The sequence below is a fragment of the Macaca thibetana genome, chromosome 7, assembly GCF_024542745.1.
Source record: "Macaca thibetana thibetana isolate TM-01 chromosome 7, ASM2454274v1, whole genome shotgun sequence".
Taxonomy (NCBI): Eukaryota; Metazoa; Chordata; class Mammalia; order Primates; family Cercopithecidae; genus Macaca; species Macaca thibetana.
The window spans coordinates 162,580,581-162,595,446 of record NC_065584.1 but is presented as its reverse complement, the minus strand read 5'-3'; the positions used below and the strand labels follow the sequence as shown (position 1 = coordinate 162,595,446).

General features: G+C 54.3%; 2 protein-coding genes across 6 annotated transcripts in view; one reads left to right on the top strand and one right to left on the bottom strand.

Moving 5' to 3' along the window:
- Window positions 1-14,866, top strand: part of LINGO1 (leucine rich repeat and Ig domain containing 1) — a 202,191-nt gene that overhangs the window by 99,919 nt on the left and 87,406 nt on the right. The gene's annotated exons all lie outside the window — the stretch shown is intronic.
- The window catches only part of CRABP1 (cellular retinoic acid binding protein 1), a 658,055-nt gene that overhangs the window by 642,778 nt on the left and 411 nt on the right, over window positions 1-14,866 (bottom strand). The window lies entirely within an intron of this gene.

Genomic DNA, 14,866 nt, shown 5'->3' with positions numbered 1-14,866 from the left:
TGCTCAGTTCCTCCTTCTATAAAATAGAGATAAGAAGAGTGCCTCCCTCATAACTTGTGCAGGTTGAATGAGCTGGTCACCTGTGAAGTGGCTGGCACATAGTAAATGCACGTTAAGTATTTGTCGTTGTCATTATTGCAGGACACATCCACTCACACACAATATGTTTCCCTCTCCCAACCGACCATGAGACACCAGAGCTGTACCAGCCTCAAATACCTGATGTGCACAGCGCGCCGGTGGAGAGTAGCCCAGCCCCCTTCAGAGCAGCCAGGGACAGCTTCCTGGAGGAGGTGGTCCTAGCACTTGTCCTGAGATGAATGGAGAGGAGGGTGGCCCTGGGCACGTGTTGGGAACAGCAGAAAGGATATTTGGAGACTACTAAGGCACTGCTGGAGGTATTTAAGTTGATGAGGAGGAAGTAGGAAATGATACGGGCCCCAGCACAGGGCGGGTGTGGGGTGCTGGGCCAGTGTTTAGTAGGCACCTGCTGCATGCAGACATCTTGTTCCCATTATTTCTTTGTGGAAACTGCATCTGAGTAGTTACATGACTTGCCTGGGGTTACCCAAGCTGTCAGTAGTACAGGTGGGATTTGAATTTGTGTCTTTTTGGCTCTGGAACTCCACTCTACTTGTGGCCCAAGTCCCAGCATCACAGGGCTGGAGACTCTGTTCCTAAAATGCCCTGCTCTGCTTGGACACCGCTGGTGATGGGAAGCTTACTACCTCTCAGGACAGTTAATGACATTGCATGTAATTCCACTCATTCCAACAGTGATATTCAGGCTGGGCCCAAATCTGGTTGTCATAAATGACTGACTCCTCAGACCCCTCCTAGGCCCCCACGCCGTGCCCTGCCCGGCCCTGAGGCTGCCTGCTGGGCCCACGCTGATAGGGCTGCCCCATTTCCTCCTAGCACCCCATGGATGTGTGAAAGGGGTGGAGAGTACCCCATATGGGGTACATGCAGCATGCCAGCCATGAAGTGTGGCATTGCCACATCCCACGTGTGACCACAGTCACCCTGCAGAGTAGGCTGGCCAAGCTGGGGTGGGCTCAGACCCAGGAGCTCAGTGTTCCAGACAACCAGGCCCACCATTGGCATCCAGGACCACTGGGAATAGCACTCAGCCCTGGAGTATTTGGTTTCCAGAGTATTTAAACAGATGACTCGACTAGGTGATAATTTTAGCACGTTATGGCTGATGTCTTCTTAGGACCATAAAACAGCAAACTTTTACCACTGGAAGCAGCTCCCAGCCAAGACGTGGGGAAATGATCGTGTCATCGAGTCATCTGGGTATCAGTTATTGTTTGGGGGAAAGTGGAATGTGTGGGCGCGTAGAGACGTGCGCACCCTCCCCCGTGCCCAAGCAAGCCAACCTCATCGCGGGAGGAAGAGAGAGAGGATGCTTCTGGGAGGGAGGAGAGCAGGGAGAGCTCGCCCATTCACTCCACAGGCATTACTGAGTGCCTGCCACGCTCCAGGTGCTGGCTGTGCATGCTCCTCGTGCCAGTGGGGCAAACAGGGAATGTTAATAGTGCAGTGATGGGATGAATAGGGACAGCTGGTAAGACGGGGCAACAGGGCCCTCAGGTGAGGGAGCACCTGTGGGAGGACCCTGAGGGGGATGAGGAGGCTGTGTGGCCAAGGGCAGTGGCAGGGGGAGAGAGGACCAAATGAGGGCATTTGCATGGCACTCTGGGGCCGTGGGATATTTTCCAAGGGGCAGGGGGCGGTGAGTAAGCTTGGGTTAAGCAGGGGTGATGACAATCTGATTTAGGTTTTGAAAAGATCTCTCCAGCTGCTGCAGGAAGGGCCAAGTAGGGAAAGAGAGTGAGGCAGACGTGACGGAGGCCTAGGTCAAAATGGTAGCCATGGTGATGGGGGTGGCAGACCCCATCATGGCAGCAGAACTGGGGACAGGGAGAGGGTCATGGAGAAGGCAAGAAGGACCCTCGATTCCTGGCTTGAGCTGCTGCAGTCATCCTCTGAGATGTGGAGGAGCGGTGGAGGATCAGGAGTTCGTTTCTGACCACCTCCTTCTGCAGAGATGTCCTATTGACAGTCGTGGTCACAAGCCTGGAGCTCGGGGAGAGGTCTGTGTAGGGGATGGAGACGTGGGAACCAGCAACTATAGATGGGGTTTAGAGACCTGGGCAAAGCAAGGACCACCCAGGAAGTGACGTGGATGGTGGAGAGAGGACCAAGTCCTGGACCCTGGAGTTACCACCGTGCAGAGTTGAGGGAGGAGAAGGAACCTTCACAGGAGGCTGAGAAGGTACATCTAGGGGGTGCGAGGAAAGCCAGAAGGATGTGGAATCTCAGAAGCCAGGAGAGGGTTCCCAAAGGAAGGGCAAAGTCAGTCAGCTGTGGGCATGATGCTGGGTGCACCTTTACCCAGCCTCGCATAACTCCAGGACAATATCAGAGACAGGTCACTGACGTTGGCACAGTCCACAAACCTGATTCTAATTTCACCAGTTATACATGCACTCGTGTGTATGTGTGTTTATATATAGTCCTGTGTGTGTATCCGGCACCACAATGGAGACGTAGATCTGCGCCACACTACAAGACTCTCTGTGCCAGCACACCCCTCCCCGCCCAACCCTGCTCCCACGCCTAGTGCTTGGCTGCTACTAATTTGTCCTCCTCTGTAATTTTGTTATTTCATGAGTGTTACATAGATGGAATCATACAGTATATCACCTTTTGAGATTAATTTTTTAAAAACTCAGCATAGGCCGGGCACAGTGGCTCATGCTTGTAATCCCAGCACTGTGGGAGGCTGAGGCAGGCAGAGTACTTAAGCTCAGGAGTTCAAGACCATCCCGGGCAACACGGTGAAACCCCATCTCTACAAAACACACACACACACACACACACACACACACACATACACACATACAATTAACTGGGCATGGTGGTGGGCGCCTGTAATCCCAGCTACTTGGGAGGCTGAGGTGGGAGAATTGCTTGAGCCAGGGAGGCGGAGGTTGCAGTGAGCCGAGATCATACCACTGCACTCCAGCCTAGGTGACAGAGTAAGACTCTGCCTCAAAAAAAAAAAAAAAAAAAAAAAAACTTCAGCATAATGAAGGAAGGGGATTTTTAAAGGATGGCAGATACCAGAACACAATTGTTTGCTGCTGGGAAGAAGAAAAGACCCAGTAAAGAGGGAGAGACAGGTGATGTTAAAAGATAACATAATGATGGGACGGAGCTGAATTCCTGGGGATGAGAGGGGTGGGTTCGGAGTCCAAGTGGAGCCATTAACCTTTAACAGCAGTGAGACCCCTCATCAGGCAGGAAGGCGGGTGCAGGCCAAAGCTGGTGGGCTCCTAGAATGTGCAGGGGCAGAGGACTGGGGTTCACATTTGCTGGCTTCTGCTTCCCCAGTGAAAACAAAGTGAGGTCTCAGTGGAGAGTAATGAGTCACATGGAGGAGGGGAGGCAGGAGGAGGGTGGAGGTGGGGCCACTGCCAGGTTGGAGAGTGGGGCGGTGAGCTGGCTGGTGGCTAGAGCTGGGATTGGAGAGTGGGGCGGTGAGCTGGCTGGTGGCTAGAGCTGGGACTACCAGACAGTGCGGGAATTGCTGGAGATTTAGGATTCAAGCTCACAGAGGGCACAGCCTTCACGGTGGGGTCATTTCTCTAGCTGTATTGGGCCTCCCAGCTATAAGTGCCAAGATGGTTGGGCTCATCCAGGTTGGGGTTTTATGAAAGTACTGCCCAGGGGGAGGGGGGCAAGGTATTTGAGCATCAATTATGCTGATAGACCATGGAACTCAAGCTCACCAAGGGCAGTGAGGGTAGAAGGGCAGTGATGGAAGGTGAAGTGTGAAGGTCTTGGTGCAGTGAGAGGATTGTAAAGAGAGGAGCTGGAGGGCCAAATGGGAGGTTTGACCAGGAGCCATGGTGGTGATAGGGCCAGGGTGTGGCCTGGGATAGAGGCTGGAGGGAATGGCAGCTGAAGGTGACTGGAGGCAGGCGGTTGGGGCACCTCCAGCATGGGGAAGTCACCTAGAAGGATGCAAGGGTTGAGGTGCAGGGAAGGACAGACAGAAGCCCTGGGTGGGTGAAGTGAAGTGGCCAGGAAGTTCTAAGGCAGAGGTAGGAGAGGCACAGCCACCTCTTAGGCCCCACAGGGACAGAACCACTGTAGATGGGAGGAATTTGGACCTGAGGTCTGAAAGAGCCTCAAGGAGCAGGGAGCACATCAGCCTGCCCTGGCCGAGCAAAAATCATCTGCAGAATGTCACTGTGTGCCCGCCCCTCAGAGGGGAGAACAGAGGCCCAGAGAGGTAAGCACGTTTCAGAAGGAACAAGCTCTGCCGAAGCGTGCAGAGGGTCTGCTGGAAAGTCAGTGGTGTGGTGGAGGCTGGATTCCAGAGCCGCGTATTTCCTAGGTTTCAGCACTGCCTCCTCCAACTTTTCTGGGCCTTTCTTCATTTGTAAAATAGAGCAGAATGACAGTACATACTCCCAAGGTGGACATGAGGATTGCGTTTTAATGCATGCATCCTGTGAATCCTCGGGTTAACCCTGTCTACAGATAGGGAACCTGAGGCTTAGAGAGAGGAATTGACTTGTCCAAGCCTCAGTGTTCCCCAGCCTCCCTGTCTTTGCCCCAGGGCTGCCATCTTTTCCCACACTCATTCAGCAGCCTCATGAAGGAAGCAGGATGCAGACCTCAGGCCCACTTGGAAGTTGGGGAAACAGGGCAGGAAGGTGTCTACTCTCCCTGTGGCCCCCAGAGTGCCAAAGGAGGATGGAATCTTCATTATCAGCCAGGCTTCACTGTCGGGGACACAGAGGTGACACAGGCACCATGCCTCTCTTTAAGCCACAGTCTCATAGGGGAGACAGGACAAAATAATAAGCAAATATAGTAATGTTAAACAGTGGAACATAGGGCAAGAAGCAGTTGTTCAAGGAAACAGGGATTTGGGACTGAAGTTCTTGGAGAAGAAGAGAAAGATCCAGGGACTGTGGTGACAAAGAAGGAGCAAGGGTTGAGCTGGGTTTTGAAGGGTGGTGCAAGTTTAATGAAATGGATCAGAGAAGAGAGATTCTGGAGGGGAAGAGGAGAGGGCTCTGGGTGAGCAAAGGCTCAGAGAGGGGGCTGGGGAAGAAGGCGCCCCGCTGGAGCAGAAGAGGCGGAAAGCAAGGCCGTGCGGGCTGCCTCCTGCAGACGTCTCAATCTTCTCCCAAGAATGGTGAACCAGAGGCCCCTGAGGCCTGTGAACAGATGCCAACAGCGAGAAATTGGCCAGTGGATCCTCCATGGCCTGGCACCTTCAAAGCTGCCAAGAGCAGAGAGGCCCTGCAATCTGGGGGCCTGGCAGCCCGGCACGGTTGGCCAGCTTGCCGTGTGACCTTGAGCAAGCACACTCTGCTGAATGGGGCTACCCCGGCCACCCTGTCCTCCCTCCCAGGTGGGCTGTGTGAGGTGTTCCAGCCCTGTGAAGTCTTCAGCGAAACAAAAGCCAGCACCATGGCAGAGTGAAGGAGTGGAGGTGAAGGCTTTTAGCTCCCTGGCAGAGACGCCCAGCAGAAATCCAAGGCGCGTCAGAAAACGGGGTTTCTGGAGAACCTTTGATTTAGAGAACAAGGTTTTGGCATCAAACTGCGATCAGAGAACAGAGGCAGCCTGCCACACCGTGAAACTGAGCACTGTAAACCTCATTAATCTGATGCCTCCATGTTCAAAGTGGTTCCTAATTAGGAGCCGAGACTCTCTACCAGCCGGGTGGCCCATTGTTCCTGCTGGACAAGTCCCACCAGGTGACTTCAAAGCCCATTCCTCATGTCCCTCTGCCACTCAGTGCCAATTAACCAGCATTTAGAGCTGGGCCGCCTGGGCTGGCAAGCTTGGCCATGCTCCTGCTTCATTTGGTGTCAGAGCTGAAGGGCCTTCCTGAAGTTCTCCAGCAATGCAGGCAGACACGGGGAGGGAGGAGCTGAATGCCAGGTGTGGGTGGGGGTGAGGGACAGCCCAGGGTGGCCCCCGCCCCCCTGGGAATCCAGAGGCCTGGAAGGAGCAGGAGAAACCAGAGGAGCTGCAGCTTCCCTCGGCCACCCTCTCTTCTCCCTTCCTCCTCCATGGGGGGGCTCCTCTTCGCTGCTCCAACTCCCCAGTGCCCTCCTCAGACCCACCCTTTTACTATCTCTCTCCATCCTCCTGATGAGGGTCTGCGATGCCCAGTGAGAAGCCAAACTAGGTCTGGGGACACAGTGTGAGGTCTCACTGGGTGGTCTGATATGGATGGACTCAGTCCCTGATACGTTGGCTCCCACCTTCCCTGTGTTTACCCCCACCCTCCACTGTGCCAGGGCTTTGCACACAGTAGGTGCTCATCAAGGGCCTGCCAGCTAGTGTAGCTTCTCCATAAGCCAAGTCATGTCTGAGAAGCTTGTGGCTCCATCAGGACAGGCACGTCAGAGAAGTGGGCCTGCAGCGCCACTGGAAAGCTTCAGGAGAGAGTTGGGAAAGGCCTTTCAGCAGTGATGCCACTTTCAGTCTGGAACAGCCAGGTACAGGGACGCTGGGTTTTTCTCTGCCTTCCAGGACATTGAACCACAGTTGAATCTAGAGACAGAGAAGGCACAAAAGGAGGACCCAAGTCAGTGAGCCTGAACCAGCCCGAAACTGGCGGTCAGGATGCCGGGATTCCAGGCCTGCCGCTGTCCCTGACTCTGGCCACTTTGTGCTCTTGAGCAGGTTCTTGGCCTCAGTTTCCAAACCCGTGGGAGGGGAATGATGACCCTGTCTGTATGGCTCCCTGCATACAGTGAGGTCAAATGGAAGACGAACTGTGAACCTGCCTTGGGAGCTGTCCAGGGTTCTGGGGGCACTGAGCATGCTTCAGCTTTGCTCGCACACCTCTGCAGGTGGGAGGCTCACCCCATTTTGAGGCCATTTTCCATGGCCAGATAGTTGCAGTTGTTAGAACGATTATTGTACTAGTTTCTTAGAGCTGCCGTAACAAATTACTATAAACCTGGTGGTTTAAAACAATAGAAATTACTCTCTCACAGCTCTGGAGGCTGGAAGTCTGAGACCAACGTGCCCGCAGGGCCGTACTCTCTCTGAGGGCTCTAGGGGAGGATGTTCCTGGCCTCTCCCAGCTCCTGGTGTTGCTGGCATTCCTTGGCTTGAAGATGCATCACTCCAGCCTCTGCCTCCATCTTCACATGGCCTCCTCCCCTAAGTGTGTCTACGGAGCGCAGTGGTAGGATCTCTGCTCGTTGCAACCTCCGCCTCCTGGGTTCAAGCAATTCTTCTGCCTTGAACCCACTACTCTCCTGAGTAGCTGGAGATCCAGGCGCCCACCACCACGTCTGCCTAATTTTTGTATTAGAGACTGGGTTTCACCCTGTTGGCCAGGCTGGTCTCGAACTCTTGACCTCAGGTGATCTGCCTGACTTGGCCTCCCAAAGTCCCAAAGTGCTGGAATTACAGGCGTGAGCCACTGCACCTGGGCAAGCTGATCTCTTGCATAAGAACATCAGTCGTTGGATCAGGACCCACCCTATTCCAGTATGACCTCCTTGTAACTGATTACCTCTGCAAGGACCCTATTTCCAAATAAGGTCACATTCTGAGGTTCCAGATGGACATGAATTTGGGGGGACACTATTCAACCTGGTACCTTCGTTTTCCTTCTGAGCCCAGACTTCCACCCTGTGGCTTCACCCCTGTAGGTTTTCCCCTACTCCTGACCAGCCCCAGCTCCATCAGTTTCCTCTACCCCAACAGGGTTCCAGCCTCCCGATGCCCCACTCTGCTCTTCAGGGCACACCGGGCTGCCGGTAAAGTTTCTGTCCTCCTTCCCAGGGCTCACCATCCACCCTCCTGCTCTTCTCGCCTTTTAGATGTGGAAACGCGTCGCTTCACTCCAGGACTCAGCCTGGGTCCCACCAATTACCAGCTTCCTTGATATCTAACACTATAAACCCCTTCACCTCATTATAGGAAATTTCTTTTGAATGGCCTTTAAAAACCATCTCATTACACAGGAAGAACTGTAATTACCTTGTGCAAGACAGAAATTCTGGGCAAGCTGGTGCCTGATACCTGTCAAAACTGTGGGACAGGGTTCCCTGCTGGCTGGTTTGGCCATAGGAGAGAGCTCCTTCTCTCCCTCATCTCGTCCTTTCTAGCCCCTTTTCTTCTGGGACTTGTGGTCACCCACATCTCCGTTGGTGGCCCTAGAAGGTCAGGACCTCCCACAGAGAATAGAACCACCTTGGATTGGTGCCTGTGCTCCTGCCTGGCGTCCTGGCAAATCCTGATGGTCAGAGCCTCCCCCAGGGGTTCTCAGGGACTGCCCAGCCTCTTCCTGAGCTCACCCTCCTGGAGGCTGCTGGAGCTTACGAAGTGGTTGCAGAATGTCACAGCTGGGTGGGACTCTGGAATTTAATAGGTTCAGCCTCCTGCCCTCAGCCACTTGTCCAGTCCTTTTGCCCACCAGCTTCTGGGAGACCCTAGCCCTTCCTGGGATCAGGGTTTCTCCCTGACTTGTTTAGGGGATTTTCTTGATGTCTGGCTAAAATCCCTGGTGCCCCAGTGCTGACCTGATTTTAAGCTCCATCTCTTGCTGGTGGTGCCCCCTTGGGCAAGCCATGTGGCCATTTTGAGCTGTTTTCTCATCTGCAGAATGGTCGGGATCATTTGTGCTTCAGGAGTCATGGTGAGCAGGGTCTGTGGCCACAGGCGTCAGGTGCCCATCATTAGGCATGTAGCAGGAAGTGAACCTACATTGCTTCTACTTTCCAGAGGAGCTTGACCATGGAGGCCCTTTTCTTTCTCCTGTCTGCATAATGTGGGGTGGAGCACACTTCCATTTGGACTTCTCCTTCTCCTCCTCCTCCCCCCACCACCATTTCTCCCTTGTCTTTCTCTCTCTCTCTCTCTCTCTCTCTCTCTCTCTCTCTCTTTCTCTCTCTCTCTCTCTCTCTCTCTCTCTCTCTCTCTGTCTCTCTCTCTCTCTCTCTCTCTCTCTCTCTCTCCTGGAGCATCAGAAGACATGGCACATCCTGTTCCCCTCCAGCATCTCTGCCTGCAGCCTGCCACCTGCTGAGGCAATTTGCTTCAAGAACACCCAGCTGCTGGCATGGTTTCAGTAGTTGCAGGTCCTTCTCTGCTCAGTCCCTAGCTGTACTGTCCCCTGCAGGGAATCCGTGTGGCATCCTGGCACTGCCACAGCCATGGGCATTGCCCATGGAGGCAGAACCATGCCTATCCATGTGTCTGTCCTGCCAGCACCTCCTCTGGAACTCTGGCTATATCTTCTGGGTCTGGCTGGGGAAGCAGAGAGGGTGGAGTCTCTGGTCTGCTCCTCAGCAGGGATTCCTGCTTCTTGAGCACCTGCTGTGTTCCAGGCTCTGTGCTAGGGGCTAGGCATGGCCTAGTGAGCAAGGCAGCCACGGCCCCTTTCCGAGTGAAGCTCACAGTTCGTCTTGGGATCGGGGTGGCGACAAGTAGTAAGTAAATAAGCAAGTAGATGTATAATTGCAAATTGTAATGAGCGGAACAAGAGAACAATAGAGAATGCAGCTAAGGGGCTTCTGGCACACTGAGACTGGGCAGTCTGGGAGGGCTTCTCTGAGGAGGCATCTTATCCCATTATCAGATGGATAAGAAGGAGCTGTGTGCAAGGAACAGGAAGAGCATTCCATGTCCTGGAGAACCTTGGTGTGTCGAGGAGCTGGAAGGAAACTTGTGGGGTAGCAGGAAGAGAACCGGAGGAGGTGGGGTTGGGTAGGTGGTCAGGGCTGGGTCAAACCGAGCCTGGGGCCAATAGTGAGGAGGGTGGGTGGGTTTTGGTCTAAGAGAAAGAGGAAGTTGCTGGAGGGTTTTAAGCAGGGAAGGGACCTAATCTAACTTAGGCTTCAACAGTGCTGCCCTGGCTGCCGGGTGAAGAGCAGAGGGACACAAGGACACAGAAGAGTAAGGTGGGCCACTCCAGGGGGTCTGGCAGGCCGTGGTGGGCCTGGCCCAGGACAAAGGTGCTGGGTTGGGTGGGGATATCACAGGGAGGCAAGGTTTCTAGTTTGGGCAGCTGGGTTGATGGTGGAGACGTTTGCCAAGGAAGGAACCCTGGAGAAGGAGAGGTTTGGGGACGAGGAATGATGAGGTGTTTGTAGGACATCAAGGGGAGATGGCAAGGATATCAGGATCTTAGCTGTGACAACAATGGGATTTGTATATGATTATCCCCATCTTACAGACAAGGGATCCAAAGCTCAGAAAGGTAAAGTGCAGCCCACCCCGGGCCACACAGCTGGCAGTACTCCAAGCCAGGGTGGGACCCAGAGCTGTTGGCCCCATCTCAGCTTGCGTTTGAGAAGAGCAGTGCTTTGCCCTACAGGGTGAATGAGTGCTGGGATTTCAGGCATCAGTGGGCCCCTCACCTCCAGTGTGACCACGGTGGTCTTCACCCGGGGCCATGTCTGGAGTCAGTGGCTGACTCTCCCCTAGGACATGCAGCCCAGAAGGCCTCAGCCACCCTGCAAGAGTGGGGACAGCTCAGCCCCTTGGCACCATTGTGCCTGAGAGGATCCAGAATATTCCATTGTTCAGCCTGAGAAGAAGTAAAAAATTAGCTCCAAGTCAGGGCTTTCCGAGGGTGGCAGAGCCCAGGACAGGGTGACTCCCCAAGGCTTTACCAGCCCCTGCCACCTCACCTTCTTGGTCTTGGGAGGGTGCTTGGCACTTGCCTGCCCCTACCACAGGGGCCCTCCTCTGCCAGCTGGGCGGTGTGGGCACTGAGAGGAGGGAAACCTCTAGGCAGCCAGAGGACTGGGTGGAAAGAGCCCTGGACCAGGACGGGAGCCCTGGGGCCACCATGCACCTCCCAGTTACCTCAGTGTCCCCCATTGGGCAGTGAGCCCTGCAAATGAGTGAAGCATAGCGCCCTTTCCCTTCAGCATTCCAGTCTCACCTTCCTCTCTTCTGAGCTGGGAGCCAAGGAGCATCTCCAGGGCTTGGGTTGTGGAGTTGTGGTCAGGTAATAAAACTGGTCGGGGAGCCTGGAAAGCAAGGCCCAGGGTGCTGGAAGTGGACTGGTGTGTGTGTATGTGTGTGTGTGTGTGTGTGTGTGTGTGTGTGTGTGTGTGTGTGTGTGTGTCATGGGGTAGCAGCATCTCCCCGCACCTCTGTCAGGGATGAGCCAGCTCATATGACAGAAGATTAACCCAGTAAATTCTCCACAAGGAAATGGGAGCCTGGCCACCCTCCCTAGGGCCTAGACCATGACACTGGTCTCTGGTGCAAACTGGGCATGGTGGCTAGTGACTGTCAGGGCTGTGTGCAACCAGGGTCAGGATTTACATTATGGGGCCAGAGACAGGGTTCAGGGTGGGACCAGGGCTCAGTGTGTCCATGGTGAGAGCTAAGTATGTATCCAGGGTCAGAACACAGTCTATGACTGGTGTTAAGGCTCACTGTGTGACCATTGCTTAGTGTGTCAAGGGTTAAGGTGTGTGACTAGGGTCAGGGCCCAGTGTCTGACCAGGGTCAGGGCTCAGCGTGTGACCAGGGTCAGAACTCAGTCTGTGACCAGGGTCAGAACTCAGTGTGTGCCCAGGGTCAGGGCTCAGTGTGTGACCAGGGTCAGAGCTCAGCGTCTGACTGGAGTTGGGACTCAGTGTGTGACCAGGGTCAGAGCTCAGCGTCTGACTGGAGTTGGGGCTCAGTGTCTGACCAGGGTTGGGGCTCAGTGTCTGACCAGAGTTGGGACTCAGTGTGTGACCAGGGTCAGAGCTCAGTGTGTGACCAGGGTCAGAGCTCAGTGTATGACCAGAGTTGGGACTCAGAGTCTGACCAGGGTCAGGGTTCAGTTTGTGATCAGGCTTGGGGTTCAGTGTGTGACCAGGATCGGGGCTCAATGTGTGGCCATGGTTGGGGCTCAGCATAGTGCTCTATGTGTAGCCTCAGAGGCAGATTGGAGGCCCTGCCTCATCCACACTCCCTCTGAGCTCTCTGCTTGTCTCTCCCATGGGGCCTGTTAGTCAGCAGCTCAAGGCTGATGCCACTTCTCTGAGCCTTGATGAGCAGAAGCTTGAATGGTCATAGCTTCTGCAGATCCTTCAGAACTTGCCGTGCATGAGGCGCCCTGTGGACCACTGATGGTGGATATTATTGCCCCCATCTTAAGATTAGGAAACTGGAACTCAAAAAGATAAAGTGTCTTTCTGAGGTCACAGCTTGTTAAGTGGCAGAGCCCGGACTCAAACTCCTTGTCTCTTTTTTCCTTTTCAGGCTCCCTCAGCATTCCTTCCTGGGGCAGAGGGACCTTTGGCAGAGCTCTCTTCTTATGGGTCCCCCATAGAATCTTCTTCCTCTTTCTGCCTAGACTGGGGCCTGTGAGTTCAGCCTTCCTCAAGCCAAAACTTCCTAGGAAGGCCAACTAGGCCTGAGGATGGTCAAGGAGACCTTCCTGCAAAGTCTGAGGCATGCAGGCAGGTCCTGTCCCCAGCAGCTGGGGACCGGGCAGAGCCTGTCTATAGGGTCCCATCAACCCCAAGGATTGGGCTTCTCTCTTTGTTAGAGATTAAAGGAATGTGTCAGCCCCAGTGGAGGCATTTTGAGCATTGTGGTCCTGGATTTTAGGGCTCTGGAGGGTCCTTCCCAGTATCCCTGACATCACGCCACAAGCATTTCCTGCTTTGCTTCCAGGGAGCGGTGGGAAGAGTGCCACCCTCCTGCCGTAGGCCTGGACACCTCATGGTGCAGATGAGGTTCAGAGAGGGAAAGACACTTGTTCCAAGACACAAAGTGTGTTAGTAATGGAGGGACCCAGAACCCCACCTCCCACTGCCAATATTCTTAGGTGCTCCCTCCTCCTGGCTCAAAACCCTTGTAGGAACTGAGAACCCACAAGGACATGAAACAATCACGTTCTAAGAGTGGGACTCCAGGCACTGTACCAGCTGTTCTCTTGGGCCTTCCTGACATTTCTCAGTAACAAGAATCCCCCCATTTGTGAGTCATTTGGAAAATTTCATGGGGGAAGTGGTCCAGAATTTAAGTGAAGTTCCAGGAGGAAGAGACTCAGGGAGAGTTGGAAGGAGGCCCCTGCTGACATGAGGAAGGAGTAACCCTTTGCCCTGGCTCATCTGCAAGCCTGCAAGATGGACAGAGCAGTTCGCTTCACAGCTGGGGGATCTGAAGCTCAGTGAGGCAAAGCAATGTGCCCAGTAGTTCCCAGCTCAGTTCTCATTCACATCTGCCTGCTCCAAAGCCAGTGGGTTCTCCCCAGTCCCCTCTGTGTGGCTGGACTCTGTTAAAGAAAGAAGGAAAGAGACTGTCGCCTGCCTCAAGGAGCTGCTGGGAGAATGAGATTTAAGACAGAAGTATTAGGGAGCAAGAGCTGCATTGTTGAAGTCTCAGTGCTGTGTGGCACAGAACACAGCCATGCCGCTGGAGCTGCTGGGAAAAGCTGGGTGGAGTTTAGATAGGATCAGGGATTGGGAAGAGCAAGCTTAGCCATTGGTGTGTGTGTGTAGCCCAGGTGGACTGGGAGTAGCCAGGTAGTCAGGAAGGCAGCTGTCTGGGGTGCTGAACCAAACCACCCTCATGGGGCCGGTCTGCAACTCTTTCTGGCCACTTTGGTCTGAGCCTCAGTTTCTTCACCTGGAGAATTAGAATACTGATACCTGCATCACGGTCTCATTGAGAGGCTGCAAGAAGGCCATGGCATGTTGTGCTGAGCATGTGGCCTATGTTCTGTTGATGCTTTCTAAATGGGAACACTAACTGAAGGAGGCAAAGCCTCCTCCCCAGGCCCCTGGGGTGGAGGGTGGGGTCATCTGTGATACCATACCCCAGGCACATGATCCCTCGGGAACGGCAGGTGCTGTAACAGGGTCAACACTCCTGCTTGGCATGGGGAGAGGCAGCTTGTCTGGGGCCTCTCCACCCGCCTGATGCAGGTGTCCCCCAGCCTTAGGCCTGGACACTTCATGTTGCAGACGGGATGACTAGGAACCAGAGAGGGCAAAATACTTGAGCCAAGAAACAGTGTGTTAGTGAAGGATGGGGCAGAGCCCCACAGCCCTACCATCCACTGCCAATATTCCTAGTTGTTGCCTCTCCCAGGTGCAAAAGCCTTGGGAGAACTAAACACCTTGGATCACCCAAAGGCATGAAGCTCCAGTGTGGGGCTTCAGGCACCACCTGTGACACCTGTTCTCTTGGGCCTCCCTGACCCCCTCTACTACTACTAGCCTCAGCCCCCAGGTGGCTTTTGGGTCCTAGCTTTCAGCTGGACCTTCGTCTCTCTTTAACCATACCCCCAAACTCCTGGCCCCGTGCAAGCTCTCTTAGTCCGTTTGTGTGTTACTTTAGGGGAATACCTGAGGCTGGGTAATTTGTAAAGAAAAGGAGTATGTTTGGGTCATGGTTCTGCAGGCTGTACAAGCATGGTGCTGGCATCTGCATCAGGAGAGGGGGCCTCAGGGAGCTTCCACTCATGGCAGACAGCGAAGGGGAGCTGGCATCGCATGACAAGAGGAAGGAAGTGAGGGAGCCGTGGGTGGAGGTAGGTGCCAGGCTCTTTTTAACCATCCGTTCTCATGGGAACGAATAGAGTGAGAACTCGTTCCTCCTTAGGGGGCAAGAACGGCACCAAACCATTCGTAAATGATCTGCCCCATGACCCAAACATCTTCCACCAGGCCCCACCTCCAACACGGGGGGCCACATTTCAGCGTGCTGTTTGGAGGCGACAGATACCCAAACTATGTCACAAGCCTTCTCGGGCCCCTTGATCAACTTGGGGCCTCCTGGGTTCCCACCCAGCCAGGGAGGTGGGATGCTTTGGGGCAGGAACTGGGTGAGTAGAAAGCTGCTG